Source organism: Gobio gobio, assembly GCF_949357685.1.
Source record: "Gobio gobio genome assembly, chromosome: 13".
NCBI classification, from domain to species: domain Eukaryota; kingdom Metazoa; phylum Chordata; class Actinopteri; order Cypriniformes; family Gobionidae; genus Gobio; species Gobio gobio.
Window position 1 is genome coordinate 21,055,471 of NC_137106.1, and position 13,835 is coordinate 21,069,305.

The window sequence follows — 13,835 nt, forward strand, 5'->3', positions numbered from 1 at the left end:
CACCAATCTTGGTGCATCAGTGGTTCTTCAGCGGTTCTTTGGCTGATGTGTTATATAGCACCACTGACTGGGGTGCTATTGCACCGCTATCATATACAGAACCTGTTAAGATATGGTGCTATATAGCACCAAAAGTGGTTCCCCTATGTTCATGAGCCAAGAACCACTTTTAGTGCCATATAGCACCATTTTTTTAGAGTGTATTCATGTTCCTATTAATTAATGTTGCATGTTTTTAAGGATTTGTGTGGGTAAAATAAACTCTAAATACATCAGGATTAATAAAGACTGATTGTAATGCATGTTTTTATATTTACTTATTTTTCATAATTCCCATTATTCTTAATTATTCAGTGTAGTGTACTACAATTATTTTTATATTAAATTTGATTTGATTAAATCTGCATAAATTGGCAGTACAACAGATATTACCATATATATTGAAAATGGCACATCGAAAATTATAGGAAGATTGTAATAAGATTGTAGCACATGTTGTGTTCATCGGGTACTGTATGTTTAAGCATGCCTTGTTCATATTCAGTGCCTAGGAATAAAGTATGCATGTTTACGGTGACCTGTCAACAACACATCAGTGGCCTTTGCTGCTACCAGACAACACCCTGGGAGTTACAAGAGCAAACTTCATTTTCTTACACAGTTTGACAGCATAATCACTTGATTGAAGAAAATCTCACTTCACTGTGGGAGATGCATAAAATAAAGCACCACGGTCGTCCTGTTTCCTCCCCCTCGCATATATGCAGCAGACCCAGAGGCAGCTCCATGCAGCCTGAGCGGTGAAGTTTTGTAGATTTTGGTTTATTCGCTTTGGGTATTAAGTTCCAAATTCTATCCAGCTGGAGAGGGCAAACCAACTCATGGTTCCCCCTAAATAACATTAAAAATATCCCACACCACTCCCTGCCTTCCACTCCACACACTATACAGGGCTTAAGAAATCGTCCATCCTGGAAGGTAGAAAAGATTTGGAGGTCATTCGGCTAGTACGGCTCTCATAGAGAGTGAAAGAGCGAATGAAAGAATGAAAGAAAGAGATTGAACGAGGGGGAACGAGAAAGCATGGAAAACAAGGGGATAGATTGCAGGCAGGCAGGTGCAATCCACACACATTCGAGGTGGCGATTAGGGAGTGTGGGGCCCTGTGTGGGGCGAGGGGAACATCTGTGCCTATACCAGCCCACACAAAAGAGGTGGAGGGCCTCTCCACTCTCCCCATTCCCCCAAACCAGCCAGGCCTTCTCCAAATAGGGCAGTCTCAATCACACAGACTAATTTAGAGCACTCAGCCCCACAGCTCATTAGCATCTGAAAAACTGCAAGACAGAGTGCATCATGGGTAACTCAACAATACACTACATTTGACTATTTGCAGGCATTCGATCACAAAGTGCTGTCAAATCCTCTTTTTCTCAGACTATAATTTATATAATATTAATTAATTTATTTATTTTTTTATTACTTTATTTAATATTTTATGAAGAAAGAAAAGCTATTTTGAAGAAAATGCTCACCATAAGAAGTGTAGTTAGTTTTTAGTTAGTTAAAATTATATTGTATGTAAAAATGCTGATTTGAAACACATTAGTTGGTGGAATAATGTATTATTATTATTTATTCAGATTAATATTATTACAGTTTTTCTCAGTCGCTTTGGTACATTTCTCGAATCATCCTCGACATTTGCAAAACAGTAAGTCCATTTCTCAAAACAATTCGTACAAATAGCAAAACACCATGGATTACCTGCAAAAGCCAGTCTCTTGCTCAAAATCCTTAGTTCATCTCTCAAAAGTAAATATCTGTGTCAATGAACATGTCAGTGCCATCAGAATGACAAGTCCTTGTGTCATTGTGTATGAATAAGACAGTCAAATTGCTTAGTCATGTTGTCAATATAACTGTACTCTGGAGCGATGTTCTGATGTAAATATGGCTAAAATTTTGATGACAATTATTGTAAATTAAAGGTTACACCTTAGTGTATGTGGGAGTTTGAATGCAAGAGACTGGACAAGGTTCACATTTATGCTTTTACTGTTTGTACTGTAATTTGTTGACAGACCATGTCATTGCGATACAGAAAGGAAAAGACAGCACTGCATAGCACAAAGAGAAAAAAAACAGAAAAACAGAAGTAGAAATGTGAACGTCTAATGGAAAAGTATAGAAATATGCTTGACATTTTATGACAACTTGTTCAACCATTTTGCATTTAAAGACTTATGCTATGAACTAATGCCTAAATGTTGTGTGGGGCGAGACTATTCAACAGAGACCCATTATAATACATTTTGATCAACATGACATAAGCAACTGCTAATGTAGGTAAAAGCAGAGAATTGTACATATTCATTTGCATGGATGCACACAAGCATTTGCAACTTGTTCAAAGAAATGAGAAACTGCTTTTTTGATGTGCACAAGTGACAAAATGATGTGAAGATTGAACAGGTAGCTTTGAGAATTTCAATTCTGATCTGAGAAATGTACCAAAGCGACTGAGAAAAACTGTAATACTGTAAAGGTTTTTAGTGTGTCAGTGATGCTTGTCCAATCAGATTCAAAGACCAGAACTTGGATGGACGGACGGACGGACAGAGAGACAGACAGAGAGACAGACAGACAGACAGACAGACAGGCAGGCAGGCAGGCAGGCAGGCAGGCAGGCAGGCAGACAGACAGACAGACAGACAGACAGACAGACAGACAGACAGACAGACAGACAGACAGACAGACAGATAGATAGATAGATAGATAGATAGATAGATAGATAGATAGATAGATAGATAGATAGATAGATAGATAGATAGATAGATAGATAGATAGATAGATAGATAGATAGATAGATAGATAGATAGATAGATAGATAGATAGCACAATTTTCTCCTTGAATTTATGGTGTGTTGGATTGTATGTGTATCCGATTTAAAACCAGGGTCCCTTGTGGAAAACAGATAGATAGTATAATCAGTACTGATATTTGATGAGAAATACTCCACGTATAACCTATGCAGTCTAGTCATTTTTTGACATTGAGGTAGATATGTGCAGACATCGCAATGCATTATGCATAAATCTATGGTAATGTGTTTCAAGGAAGAAAGGTTTATATGGATAGAGGATTAATTCTCTTAACATAAAATACCAAACAGTTACTAAAACATTAAAGTTACTTCCAAACTACTAGCACCAGGGCAGGGCACAATAAAAAACAAATATGTAAGGATAATCAAGCCTTAATCATAAACTTGCATACATACAAATACATGTTGCATAGGAACAAGTCAGAAAAGACTATGAGAGAAAAATTATTTTTTTAAAAACTAAAGACTATCACGCAACACATCTCATTGGGAAAACTGTCTTTTGTGTATAGCTTGTTTGTGTGATTCCAGATAAGGCTAAACTGATAACTATTTGGTCTTCCAGAATGTAAAGCTACTGTAAGATTGCATCATTATGTTTAAACTGACATAATTGCGTGAGAGCCAGTTAGACAATGTTTACCTGTGCAGTATCTAAGGTAACATAATGCTGAACTGTTAATGATGGGACATGCTAACAGCTAAAGCTAAGTTAAATGACATTCCGCATCTCACCGCATTGACATTTCTGCTTTTCTTTGTCTGTTTTTCGTGATGAAAACATATCTCACAAACATACTGTTATGACCCCAGATCTCCCCCATCATATTCATGGTGGGTTTCTGTGACCGTCTTTTATTTTCTCTGGCTCGCTTTCGAAATGCGTGTGTGTTCTTCAAAATATCGATATAAGCTGGGCCTAATCCTTCCACTCTGACGGCTTCAATGACAGAGGCACACCATCAGATAAGAGGTCAATGAACTGAAGCCGCCATCCCTTCATTCTGAATGAATGGGGTGCAGAGAGAGTGCACCTTCAGCATGAGCCACACTGCTCTGCTCATAATGAAAACCTAATGCATTTTGGATCCTACGGCTGACTCTTATGGGAATATTGAGCCATGATATTGTCTAGTGACATACACTGCTATAATTCGTATATCAATTGGAAATTGGCAAAAAATGAAAACATTTTCAGTGCCCGTATAAACTCCACGATGCAACACATTTTTAGCAGAATAGTCTACAGGAGAAATTATTTTGTGGTCCATGTCCTGCGTAGATAAATGAGAATTACTGGAGACTGAAGCTGATTCACAGGGTCACCACAATGCAGAGTGTTTCTGTTTATTTAAAATGAAAAAATGTATCCCACATAAAAATGACATTGTATATTAATGTAAATATTATACGTTTATATGGATTATGCATTAAAGGTACATTATTATGGAAGCTTTTTTTCACCACAGAATAAAACATTTTAAAAGATAATTGCAACTTTTTATGTCACAATTGTGAGTTTACATCTCACAATTCTGATATAAAGTCAGAATTGCGTGATATAAAGTCTGAATTGCGTGTTAAAAAGTCAGAATTGCGAGATGACACTTCAATTTTGAAATATATAATGTCAGAATTACGTGATATAGGCCTAGTCAGAATTGCGTGTTATAAAGTCAGAATTGCCAGATATAAACGAGCAATTCTGTGAAAAAAGTCAGCCGTTTTTCCCCTTCAGAATGGGACTTTAAAACTCGCAATTGCGACTTTATATCATGCAATTCTGACTTTATAACTTGCAATTGTGACTTTATATTATGCAATTCGGAGAAAAAAATCAGAATTGCAAGATAAATAGTCGTAATTACCTTTTTATTCTGTGGCGGAAACAAGCTTCCATAAATTATATATATATCTTTTTTTTTCAAAATTAACATCATTTAAATAATGAGCCAGTATTAACAATCTTTCTTTCAAAACGTTTTTTGTTTTGTTTTACCCTGATTTACTATTGTAAACGATAAGCATTTATATTTAGACCTAGACCATACCAGACAGGGGCGCCCCGAATTTAGTGATCCAGGACTTTTATTTCTTATGCATATTTTGTGATTATTTTATCATTATTTTAATACCTTTTCTATGTAAAGCACTTTGAATTACCATTTGTGTATGAAATATAACTAAACTTGCCATGCCAAGACGGGATGGTTTTAATTGGAAATACATACGATACGTCACTCGAGCGATCGCCCGTGCGTGTCTCGTCATATCCGTAAATAGAGAAAATAGGGATGCCACAATTCTCAATATAATATTGAACCGTTCGGTACGGCATTCACGGTTCAATACGCGCTTGTGAATTCGCATTTAATTAATTATTTTTCTACAAATTCTATAATTTGCCTCCATCCTAATACTGAACAACGCGACATACATTCACTTCACACGTTAGTGGTTGAGTTATACTCACGGAACACTATAGTTATTCACAATCACGAAAGTTCATTATTTGCATGCGTTTTAAAGGCTTGCCGGTTTCATTCGCGTGCGCGGCTTTAACATGCACTTTTCAGAGCGCGGACACTAAAAGCCTGTCAAACAAGTGATTGCTGGACGTCGGTTTTTTTTTAAGTAAAGTTTTAAGTTTAAGTAAGGTTTTTCAATAATTTTAAGTAAACTAAAGAAAGCTAAAGTCTTTTTTCTCTTTAACCTCTTGCTGTTCCTGTCGCCTAAGAATAGAATAACAAAAAATTATGTGACAAGCCATCAGAACCGAACCGAAAACCGTGGTTAAAAACCGAGGTATGTATTGAACCGTGGACTAACTGTATTGTTGCATCCCTAAGAGAAAAGTTGCCTACTTTGACATGTGTATGGTGTGGGAGTGGCATAGGTTAGTTGTCAATGAGCGAGAAAGGTTGACATATGGTAAATCTCGTAACAAAATGCCGAACAGAGGAGAGTCTGCTGGTAAAAAGAGAATGCAACAGAGCTCATAATAAAACGAGAATTAACATTGGTTTGGCTTTACAAAGATGGCGAGAACTGAGGTATTTGAAATGTTGTAAAAGCAACATGGCGATGGCATTTTTATTACTCAACATGTGAGTAATGTATTGTATTGAACAGATAAATTGCCATATGTAGCAATTTTAAAGCATTATCATGCAGAGCAAAACAATATCCTTCAGCAAAGGGCCAAAAGTTATGTAGTGTAAATATACTATTATATACAATACATTAATATTTATCAAATATATTTAGGATATAAATATAGTGTGATGCGAAGTTGAATTTTCAGCATCCATTACTCCAGTCTTTAGTGTCACATGATCCTTCAGAGTTCATCAACCCTACATAGTGATTTGGGTTAAAATGTTTAATATTAAAATAAATGTGATTAGGTTCACTGTGTTTATTCATATAGTATACATTGGTGGGCAATGACTGTGGGCAAATCTCAATGTAGATGGCCCACTTTACAAACCAACTTTACAGGGCACTATCGGACAATTGGAATGTACCTTGAGCATGCAAAGAATGTGTAAAAATGCAGATATCAATTTATACTCTCAATGTTTTTTTAAATCAGCTCTGCGAGGCATGGCAGCTTTCATCAGTTTTAAAACAGCAGGAGTTCATGATTTTCCGTAACAAGCGCTGGCAAACCTACTGAGTTTAAGGGAAACAAGTGATGGGTATGTCTTTAGAAATCTGATGAAAGAGTCACTTTTTTGGCATTTCCTGCAGCTAATTCCACTGGGATGACATCAAAAGTTTAGTCATAACATTATGGATGTGGCGTGAGGCATAGCTGAAATATGCAGATGATATCACTTGGTTGTGGTTGCGAGAACCCTTACTGGGAAACATCATTTGATTTACTCATGCATGGTGTCACTCGGCATGGAGCATCACAACAAGGAACTCGGTCATGCACTCCTCGAATGAGCGTCTGTTGCTAGGCAATTACTGGAATCAAGAGACAGGATTCGTAAGGGGAAATCATGTTTACCTTGGTACAGAACTTTTAAACAAAGCATGCCGCTTTGAACATTCCACTCATTATTGTTTATAAAAGTTAATCTGGTTCAGCTTCAGACTGATTCGTAGAGCATTTGAATCGCATCAACATTCTTCTGAACAAAACAAACAAAAAGGGCAGTTTACTCAGCTAACAAAGAAACATGTTCTAATTAAATAACATTAAATGTATGGTTTTCTTGGTTAAATGTATTAAAGGGGACCTAATTATGGCCTTTTCACAAGATGAAATATAAGTCTCTGGTGTTCCCAGAATGTCCCCAGCTCAAAAATACCCCACAGATCATTTATTATAGCTTTGTCCAATTTGCCCCTATTTGGGTCTGAGCAAAACGCACCGTTTTCGTGTCTCTTAAAAAGGCAAATGAGCTGCTGCTCCCGCCCCCTTTCCAGCAGAGGGTGTGGCCTTTACAGCTTGTGCCGATCCTACGGCAATAGACATGATCGATCCATTCCCCCACAATGGAAATGCATGGTGTTAACCCAGTATAGCCGACATAGAATCACTTCTGCCGCTCGACAGAGCAAGATACATAGAAAAACTGAGCTGTATTGGGTCGGATTGTCCGTACAGTATCTGTGACTGGACAAATGACCAACGGAATTGGCTCGTCAAAATGCATGGTGCTCTCCTAAATAAGCATTGACATACCTAGTTCATAAATCACCCAGACGTTTATTCAGTGTTCCTTAATTTAATGGATTTAAAATATGTATTACATACATTTAACGTTTTAAAGTTATCATAAAACTTGTCTTGTGCAATGAAATGGATATTTTTCTGAATGTGTCGTATGCATTGCAAAGGGCCTTTGTTTATGTATAAGTTTGTTTGGCTAGAATAGAAACATGAAATGTGCAGAGTCTAATGTCAAACATTAATTTAGCGCAGTGCCACTTTTAACAAACATTTGTCAAAAGCCTAAAATCCAGTTATTGATGAGCTGTTTGGCATATCAATGACAGGTTTAGATGAAGTTTAGAAATCCGTCAGTTTTCTGTTGTCTTGCATACATGTAGCTTTGTCTGTTTATTTATTTGCTTTTCTTCTTAGTACAGCCATGCAAAAATTAATTAGTTCAGCATTTACATTTTACAAAATGTAAATTAGGTTGACATGATGTCAGAGTCACAATATTATTCAAAGTTGACTGCTGTTTTGAAGCAATTCCAGTCCCGTGACTCTTATTTTTTCATCTTAACAATAATTCCAGCATCATGTAGTCCAAATGTTTAATTGTAATAGACATATTGCACAGGCTTTCGGAATTGACAAATCGCTCCGTCTGTTTATTTGGCAGTATAAAACTTCAGATCTTTTTTTAGAAATTAGAGGTGCAGAGCTTGTTTTCCCCCACAGCATAAATGGATATGATGTTTTTGTGGGCGTTCCCAGTAATACAGACCAAGTCTATAACAAATCAGGAGAAACAATATGACTGACAACATAAATACAGGTGTTCAGGCCTATATGTATGAACCTGAGTAGGACACTGATGAAAGAGAGGCTCCAGCAGATCAACAACTTTAAAAATTAACCATTGATAGTGTATCAACATCCCTCGTGCTACTGCTTGTCCAAAAAACATTCCATTTTTAGTCTCTTATCTATATAGAAAACGTACACAGTATTTAAAAAGACAATTGCCTTACTACATAGTTCATAATAAACGTTTAACATGTAAATGATTACATAAATCTTGTCTCTGTGAATATATTCACAGACATTAGTGGTAACTTTAGCCGCGGAAATTGCTAAGAAGCACATTTGGAAAGGCAATTTTCAATTATTTACAAAATATAAAGTGTGATACTTACGTCTTTGCGGTGTGGATCAAGAACAATTGGTACTGCTCCATCCTTGAGTTACAACTTTTTATGTAAACCTGCTGTGTATTGACCCTCATTCACAAAGCAGCCACTCTGGCGTAAAATGATTTGTGCAAACATGAACGATTTTAGGTAACTTGAGGGGCACATTCCCGTCATAAACAAAATGAATCCACTGCATCTTCAGTGGCTCAGTTGCCGTGTGTAAAAGTCTTATGCTCACTCTTACATTCAACAACACACCTTGTTTTCTTAGTACAAAACTGAATTTTTATTCTTATCACTACAGCAGCTCCAGTGTGTAGAAAATGGTGGACTCTGTACAGCTCACTGAGGGCGGGGTCTATGCTAATAGGGCAGAGTCTGTCAGCAATTCTGGGTGGGGCATAGACATTTTGTGATGTCACAAACGGTAGAATCTACAAACGGTTTGTTCTGAGACACTGCTTATGTTCCCTTTCGAAAGGGAACTCGCGCTGTGTCAGCTGACGCTATGGGGAACGCCTCCAGCGTGACAGGTGCCTGAATCACTATCAAATCACGTCAATCCTATTGGTCAATCCAACCCATACTCTGCCTGCATCTTTCGGCATCAGCGGTCTAATTTCGCTGATGTTGAGGGACTGCCCGAGGCTGGGTATGTGTCGGTACTGCCCATAGATCTCGCTTATGGGCGGCCGTCGACACTGAGGGCTCCCACCTTGCCGTCGAAACCTCTCAGAATGACCTCTCTTCTAAACGGCAGGGCGTACATGTCAGCAGGTGTTGCAGGCTTACCAGGCGGACCTGCTGAAGGACCTCGATCAGGGGGAGGGCCTGCCCCCTGATGCGATGGCCGAGCTTCGCTGAACCACAGATCTCGCTCTCCGGGCCACCAAACAAACATCGTTCGCCATCGGTCGTTCGATGGCGGCTATGGTGGCCACGGAGAGACATCTGTGGTTAAACCTGGCAGACATCGGGGAGAAAGAAAAGTCCTTTCTCCTCGATGCCTCGGTTTTGCCCTCTGAGCTCTTTGGCACCTCCATTGAGGTGGTGGTGGGAAGGTTCAGGGAGGCCAAGGCATGCTCTGCGGCGTTTAGAACGTGCATTCCGCTGCAGTCCGGGGCCGCGCCCAGGCAGACGGATGTCCCTGGCCTGTCGCGGTCTAAGGACCGGCGTCGGGGCCAGCAAGCTAGCTCCGTGGTGGAGCGGGGCGCAGAGGAGGCGGGACACCCGCAGCAAGAAGAGGAAAGAAGCCGGTGCAGGAAACCGGAACCAGCGCCGGCAGCGCAACAGGTCTCCGTCTCCTAGGTCGCGCAGATACTGTAAGCGTTGCTTTTCCCTTCCTCCCGTTTTCTTCTCCCCGGGCGCTTTACATCAGGCCGGGCTGGGCCCGTGATAAGCGGATGTGAGATTCTGACGGCCCGCCTGGCTTGATCCATGAGAGCACCCCCCTCAGTTTGGTGGTCTACCTAGCATGCTGGCTGGTTTTCAAAGACTGAAGCACCGAAGGAGCGAGTTGGTGAGTCCCCCTTGGGAAGGGTGAAACGTTATTTAATTATATTTTTAGGACCTTTTTCGCTTCCCTGAGAGGGTTTGGGGATTATAAGACCTTCGTTTGGATACTACAGGGCCTGCAGCTCCCCCTGAGTAGCTAAGAACGATCTTTTGAGTACAAAATTATATGGTTTGTGCAAAAATGCTATAGTTTAGCTAGTAGAGATTAGCCGCCCTTCTGTGTTATTTCTCTCATCAAGTGTGTGAGCAGTTGGCGTCGCCGCTCTTGCCCGCGGGTATGTAGCGTGCTTTAGGCGAGTTTGCATTCTCTTAGCTTAATATTGAAGTGTAGCCACCACCGGGTTAAGCAGTTGGGTCCTTTCTGAAGTGTGGGACTAATGCATGAGCTGCAGTGAGATCTACGCCCAGCCTTACGGGGCTTCGGACTGGGTTATTGGGATCTCATTTCTTGTTAAGAATGATAATATTTCTCGTGTAGATCTAGTGCAGGCTGGCCCTTTCTGGGTGCTGCATCACTTGGCCTAGGCTTCGTTTGGGATGGGGGGCACGTTCCTTTAAAAGCAGGTATTGTCACCCCGGGCCCGTTTTTTTAAGTGTAAAAGAGGGGTTTGTTTTTTGCATCCTTAGTTCAGCCTCCTCTTATCTCAGAGTCGCCCGGCCAAGGCCCGCCCCTCTGGGGTTGTTTAGTAATGCAGTTTAGGTGTTGCAGGATGGATTGCGACTCAGCCAGTGGTCGTGGGGCGAGGTTGAGCGTATTTTGCTTGTGCGCGATTAGACTTTAGCTTTGCTCTCCCCGCCTTCCAGAGCTTGTTGTGGCCGCCACCTTCTGGCGACCCCTGGCCTCATTCTGGAAGATGTGTTGCCATTGGGTAGCATATTTGTTAATATTTTTTACCCTTTGCTCTGTGTCTTCAGCTCCACCTTTTAGAGCTCAGGTTGATCTGTACTCCGCAACCTCTGCTCCGTGATGGTTTGGTCGGATGCTCCCCTGGAGCCGAAGCATTGCCATGGCTGACGCCCTCGCATGAATGGCAGGCCGCTGGATGGAAAAGGCGGCCGCCCTGAAGCAGGTGACGTTGTACTCCCCTCGCTTTAGAGGGTTTTAAAGCATTTGTTTCGCTGAGTGCACTGCTATTGGCCTCTGGTCGTCTACAGTTCAGGTAGTAGGCCTTACCAGGCCTCCCTGAGGGCCTGCTGTGAGTAGCAGGCCTCGTCCGGTCTCCCCCGAGGGGGTATCCCTGGGCATCAGTCACTCGACAGCGGGCACGATCTGCTAGCAGGTAGTAGGCCTAACCAGGCCTCCCTGAGGGCTTGCTGTGGGGTAGCAGGCCTCACCTGGCCTCCTTTGAGGGGGGGTTCCGTGGCTCCAGTTACTGGATGGCTAGCACAAGCTGCTAACAGGTAGTAAGCATTGCAGGGCTTCCCTGTGGGATTCGCCATTGGGTAGCAGGCTTCACCTGGCCTCCCCTGAGGACACCTTCCTGGCCTTCAGTCACTGGACACCTAGCAGTGGATTGCTATCGGGTGGGAGGCTTCACCAGGCCTGTATAAATAACGTTTGTGTATTAATGTTTTGAGAACATTATTAAGACCAGATAACTTTGAACGAATATTCCATTAACATTACTGGAAGTAGAGCTGCAAAATATTTTATAAATTGAGAATCCCAATTGTTTCTGAATAGACAACTAAACGAAATAACGGATTTTACTAGTTTCTGACAAAATGTTAATTGCTGCAAAATGCTTAATTAATCTGAATGAATTGTTAAAAATAAAGTTTGAATGAATGATTCAATGACTCACTGATAAATACTTCACTTGATTCATTATAGAATGAATCAGAATTTTTTAACTGATCTCTTGAATGAATGAATCATTGTCAATTAAATTTTTTAACAGTCACTTGTCACCACCTTACATCGTGTACTAAGGCCGACGGAAAATTAAAAGTTGCGATTTTCTACACATCACAACATGTAAATAGGAAAACGTTGGCGTTATTTTGTCACTTATTGAGCAGTAGGCTAGCTGGAGCCATTTAACTCTAGTCTTTGTGCTAAGCTGGGCTAGCGGTGTGTGTGTCAGACAGAGTTATGGCACACGTGGAGATGAGAATGGTATGTATGGACTTCTCTAACTCTGGGAGATACGGTGAATAAGCTAAAGTCCCAAAAAGTTGTGTAATGTGACGCAAAAGGGACTTGATCATGCTTAAAATGTTGACGCCTTAGGAGTGAGAATGGTGAGTTGGTGGGTCAAACTAAAAAAAAAAAAAAAACTTTTTTTGAAATTGCATTTATCTTTCTAGTTCAAGTAAATGGGTGAATGTTGTATGACTATTTGTGCTGATAGAGGCAATCAGAATGGGCTAGCTTGAGTGAGATGGATGTTTTGGTTTCGGCAACAGCATAAGGCACAGAAAAGGCAGCTTGGCATTGGAGGTGCAATCACTCAACTGAGACTTTACTTACAGATCAATACATTCAAGCTGGAGGTCATCAGAGGTATTGCTGTTAGCCTGACCGCAAATGCAACAGTCAAAGGAAGGCAACAACAAGTAGTCTATCCATCCCCCTTTCAGGTGATCTACAGTCCAATTTCTTTTTCCCATCACAGTATTTCACATATGGGTGGTCTCATAGAATTCAGCACTCATTTAAAGATCAGCCCTTTAGTTTGCTTATGCTTTAAATGGTTTACACATAAAGAATAAAAAATATGTTTAAAGTTGCAATGGCCTTTTCTGATGTGATGAACATCTGAGTGAACTGACTACTTTAGCAAGAAAAAAAAATGTATGACGGGAGTCGGGATTTTGATTTTGTCCTCTGGGAATCGATTGGATGGTTGTGGTTTTGCTATTGATCTCATATAAATGTCCCGCCCTCACGCCAGTAAACACGTCATCAAAGAAAAGAGATGTCACTGCAAGAGGAAAGGGAAGTTTAAAGATTAAAATGATGTGCACAGATAAAAAAATGTCAGCTTCCACCTAAAGTCTTCTTTTAGGAACAAGTTTCGATTACACCAAAAGAACTGCTCCTACAATCAGAAAATATCATACAACAACATTCTATCTTCAAATAATAATCCCATCCCCAGCGTCAGTCACTCCTGGGGCCCGTACCATGATGGTAGTTGAACAAACTCAGGGTTACAGGATTAGTTTCAAGTTGACAAAACCAAACCAATTCAATCAGGCTTTGTTGGTACCATGACATGATCATCAACTTTCTCTCCTCAGGCTTTGATCCTGAGTTCAGTTAGAATCATCACATGAAAGTGTGACATCAGTAGCGAACATCCAATCACATGTCTTGAAACATAGAAAAACTGCGATTCACTTCTCGTGTGAGAATCTTCAGCAAGATTCTGTTCTCTCGTCTGCCGAAGATTAAGAGATTGAAGAACATGAATTACATAAATGCATTTACACAGAAAATATCTTGCTATATCAAGTGAATTTCATGTGCTAGTGAAAGTTGTAAAAGTATAGTTGATAGTTGATAATATACATCTCTGGAAAAAATTGAGACCACTGCAAAATGATCAGTCTCTCTGGATGTAT